This window comes from Galeopterus variegatus, unplaced genomic scaffold (genome assembly GCF_000696425.1).
Source record: "Galeopterus variegatus unplaced genomic scaffold, G_variegatus-3.0.2 Scaffold1355, whole genome shotgun sequence".
NCBI lineage: Eukaryota > Metazoa > Chordata > Mammalia > Dermoptera > Cynocephalidae > Galeopterus > Galeopterus variegatus.
Genome location: NW_007727466.1, coordinates 20,151 through 25,150, shown reverse-complemented (window position 1 = coordinate 25,150; position 5,000 = coordinate 20,151). Strand labels below are relative to the sequence as shown.

The 5,000-nt window shown below is 45.4% G+C and overlaps 1 pseudogene; it reads left to right on the top strand.

The window, feature by feature from the left end:
* Positions 1-4,908, top strand: part of LOC103593475 — a 33,063-nt pseudogene extending 28,155 nt beyond the window's left edge.
* Positions 4,909-5,000: the final 92 nt, after the last annotated feature.

Here is a 5,000-nt window from a genome sequence, read left to right as displayed (position 1 = left end):
GTGACTATATACATCATACTTTTGAGTATTTGTGGAAATCCAAGGACTATAATGACATCGGCTGGTTGTTCCTCTCATCACTGGATGAACTGAAGAAAGAAAAGGTGGAGCTCAGTGAAGCTAATTCTTGGCTCAAGCATCACATAGATGACCCAAAAGTTTATAAATGTGCCCTAGGCCAGAATCTTCTATCCAGTAACCACAAGGCTGAAATTTCTGAAAATCAAACACAAGCCCTCATCATAAGATTAGCTGAACTACAGAGGCAGTTGAATTTATCAGCCTCACAGGGTATCTACTGCTAAAGTAAGGGCATTAGTTGGGAAAGAATGGGATCCTGCAGGTTGGGACAGGGATGTGTGGGAAGACCCTGATGAAGCTGGGGAAATGGAACCCCTAAATTACACTGAGGCTTGTTCACCAGAAATGAACTCCACCCCTCATCCCCAGAGACAGTGTCTTTTTCACTTCTGCCTGAGGGGATTAACTCTGCATTTCCTAAGGAAACAGTAATAGCTTCCCCTGAGGCAGATACTGAGCAAGACAATGCTGATTCTCCTCAGGACCCACCCCCACCACCTGTCCTTGATTCTAGACCTAAACCAGACTCAAGGCCCAGCAGGCCGCTAAAGGTGAGGTACATAGTATGACCCATGAGGAGATGTGTTACACTCCAAAAGAACTAAATGAATTGTCTACTTCATACAAGCAGAAACCAGGAGAATATGTATGGGAATGGATATTAAGGGTGTGGGATAATGGTGGAAGGAACATAAAATTGGATCAGGCTGAATTAATTGATATGGGCCCACTCATCAGAAATTCTGCATTTAATGTTATAGCTTGGGAAGTTAAGAAAGGTGCTAATTGTTTGTTTGGTTTTTGGCTGAAATATGGATCGAAAGATGGCCCACTGTGAGTGAGTTAGAGATACCTGATCTCCCTTGGCTAACTGTAGATGAAGGGATTCAAAGGCTTAGAGAGACTGGAGTACTACAATGGACTTGTCACGTAAAACCTACGCACCCACACTGGGAGGCTCCAGAAGACATACCTTTTACCAATACTTTGAACAATAGATTTGTGAGGGGAGCTGCGGCATTCCTGAAGAGCCTTGCTGTTGCTCTTCTCTGTAGACCAGACCTTACAGTGGGAACTACAGTCAAGCAACTGGAACACTTAAATGCAATGGGACTAATTGGATACTGGGGCGGCAGGGGCCAAGTGACGGCACTCAACAGACAAAGGCAAGGTGAGCATAGTTACCATAATGGACAACAGAGGCAAAGCAATAATCAGAGTAGTCTGACTCATATAAATCTATGGTGTTGGTTAGTTACTCATGGTGTTCCTGTGAGTCAAATAAACAGGAAAGCTACTAAATTCTTACTTGATCTGTATAAGCAGAAAACTTCTAGGTCAAACAAACAAAAGTCTACCTTGAATCATAGAAACAGAGAGTCGTGGCCCCTCAATCAATTCCTAGACTTGAGCCAGTTTACAGTCCCAGAACCCCTTGAATGAAGGGAAGGCCAGGTCCCCTTGAGGAAGGACCCTGGTATACTACCAAAAATTTATACTGTTAATCTTTCTCCCATCCTTAGCCAAGGAGACCTGTGGCCTTTTACCAAAGTAACTGTACGTTGGGGAAAGGAAAATAATCAGACCTTTTGGGGACTACTAGATACTGAATGTGAATTGACATTGATTTCAGGAGGCCCAAAACATCACAGTGGCCTTCTGGTTAGAATAGGAGCTTATGAGGGTCAGGTGATTAATGGAGTCTTAGCCCAGGTCCAACTTACTGTGGGACCAGTGGGTCCCCAAACCCATCCTGTGGTTACTTCCCCAGTTCCAGAATGCATAATTGGAATAGACATACTTAGCAGCTGGCAGAATCCCTGCATTGGTTTCCTGACCTGTGGAATGAGGTCAATTATGGTGGAAAAAGCCAAATGGAAGCCATTAGATCTGCCTCCACCTAGGAAAATAGTAAATAAAAAACAATATTGCATCCCGGGAGGGACTGCAGAGATTAGTGCTACTATCAAGCACTTGAAGGTGGCAGGGGTGGTGATTCCCACCACATCCCCATTCATCTCTCCTATTTGGCCCATGAAGAAGACAGATGGATCTTGGAGGATGACAGTGGATTATCGTAATCTTACCCAAGTGGTGACTCCAATTGCAGCTGTTTTACCAGGTGTGGTTTCATTGCTTGAACAAATTAACAGACAACTGGGTACCTGGTATGCAGCGATTGATTTGGCAAATGCATTTTTCTCTATCCTTGTCCATAAGGCCCACCACAAGCAGTTTGTTTTTAGCTGGCAAGGCCAAAAGTACACGTTTACTATACTACCTCAGGGGTATATCAACTCTCCATCCCTGTGTCACAATTCAGTTCACAGGGACCTTGATTGCCTTTCCCTTGCACAAGACATTATGCTGATTGGACCTAGTGAGCATGAAGTAGTAACTGCTCTGGACTTATTTGTAAGACATGTCAGAGGATGGAAAATAAATACAACTAAAATTCAGGGGCCTTCTACATCAGTTAAATTTCTAGGGGTCCAGTATTGTAGGGCATGCCAAGATATCCCTTCTAGGGTTAAGGATAAATTGTTGCATCTGGCCCCTCCTACCACCAAGAAAGAGACACAGTGCCTAGTGGGCCTACTTGGTTTTTGGAGGCAACACATTCCTCATTTGGGTATGTTACTCCAGCCCATCTACCAAGTGACCTGAAAGGCTTCTAGTTTTGAGTGGGTTCCAGAGCAGGAGAAGGCTGTGCAACAGGTCCAGGATGCTGTGCAAGCTGCTCTATATGTTATAGCAGACCCAATGGTCCTTGAAGTACCAGTGGCAGATAGGGATGTGGTATGGAACCATTGGCAGGCTCCTATAGGTGAATCACAGCAGAGACCCTTAAGCATTTGGAGCAAGGCCCTGCCGTCATCTGCAAACTGCTCACTTTTGAGAAATGGCTCTTGGACTGCTACTGGGCCTTAGTAGTTACTGAACGCTTCACTATGGGCCACCAAGTTACCATATGACTTGAGCTTCCTATCATGAATTGGGTGCTATCTGACCCAGCAATTCATAAGGTTGGGCACATGCATGAGCATTCTATCAAGAAGTAGAAATGGAATATTTGTGATTGGGCCCGAGCAGGTCCTGAAGGCTCAAGTAAGTTACATGAAGAAGTGGTCCAAATGCCAAAGGTTCCTACTTCTGTTACACTGCCTTCCCTCCCCAGCCTGCACCTATAGCCTTGTGGGGAGTTCTCTATGATTGTAGGCAGCTGCAGCACTGCACCCCTTTTCTGGGACATACCTGAAGGACAGTGGTGAGAGAAAATCTTCTTAATGGGGAGAACTTCGGGCAGTGCACTTGGTTGTGCACTTTGCTTGGAAAGAGAAATGGCCAGATGTGCGATTATATACTGATTCATGGGTGCAGCCAATGGTTTGGCTGGATGGTCAGGGACATGGAAGGAACATTATTGGAAAACTGGTGAGAAAGAAATTTGGGGAAGAGGTATGTAGATTGACCTCTCTAAGTGGGCAAAAGATGTGAAGATACTTGTTTTCCATGCAAATGCCCATCAAAAGGTGACCTCAGCAGAGGAGGACTTTAATAATCAGGTGGACAGGATGACCCATTCTGTAGATCATAGTCAGCCTCTTTCTCCAGCTAGCCCTGTCATTGCCTAGTGGGCTCATGAGCAAAGTGGCCATAGTGGCAGGGATGGAGGTGACGCATGGGCTCAGCAACATGGACTTCTACTCACCAAGGGCAATATGACTATGGTAACCACTGAGTGCCCAATCTGCCAGCATCAGAGACCAACACTGAGCCCCTGATATGGCACCATTCCCTGGGGTGATCAGCCAGCCTCCTGGTGGCAGGTTGATTACATTGGACCACTTGCATCATAGAAGGGGCAGTGTTTTGTCCTTACTGGAATAGACACTTGTTCTAGATACGGATTTGCCTTCCTAGTTTGTAATGCTTCTTCCAAAACTACCATCCATGGACTCACAGAATGCCTTATTCACCATCATGGCATTCTACACAGCATTGCTTCTGACCAAGGAACTCACTTCACAGCTAAAGAAGTGAGGCAATGGGATCATGCTCATGGAATTCACTGGTCTTATCATGTTCCCCATCATCCTATTAGCATCCAGTCTAATAGAATGGTGGAATGGCCTTTTGAAGTCACAGTTACAGTGCCAGGTAGGTGACAGTACCTTGCAGGGCTGGGGAAAAGTCCTCCAGAAGGCTGTATATGCTCTAAATCAGCACCCAATATATGATACTGTCCTCCCATAGCCAGGACTCATGGGTTCAGGAATCAAGGGGTGGAAATGGTAGTGGAACCACTTGCCATTACCCCTACGGACCCATTAGCAAAATTTTTGCTTCCTGCCCCCACAAGTCTATGCTCTGCTGGCTTAGAGGTCTTGGTTACAGAGGGAGGAATGTTTCCATCAGGAAACACAAAAATGATCCCATTGAACTGGTAGTTAAGACTGCCACCTGGCCACTTTGGGCTCCTCATGCCTCTGAGTCAAGAGGTTAAGAAAAGCGTTAGTGTTGGCTGAGGTGATTGACCCAGACCACCAAGGAGGAGTTGGACTACTACTTCATAATGGAGCTAAGGAAGACAATACCTGGAATACAGGAGATCCCTTAGGACGTCTATTAGTACTACCATGCCCTGTGATTAAGGTCAATGAAAAATTACAACAAACAAATCCAGGCAAGACTACAAATGGCCCAGACTCTTCAGGGATGAAGGTTGGGGTCATTCCACCAGGTAAAGAACCACAGCCAGCTGAGGTGCTCATTGAAGGCAAAGGGAATAGAGAATGGGTAGTAGAAGAAGGTAGTTATAAATACCAGCTTTGGGCTTCCAGTTAAGATGGCGGAATAGACAGTACCCAGCCTCACTCTCTCCCAGAAATCAACCAATTTACAACTATATATATATA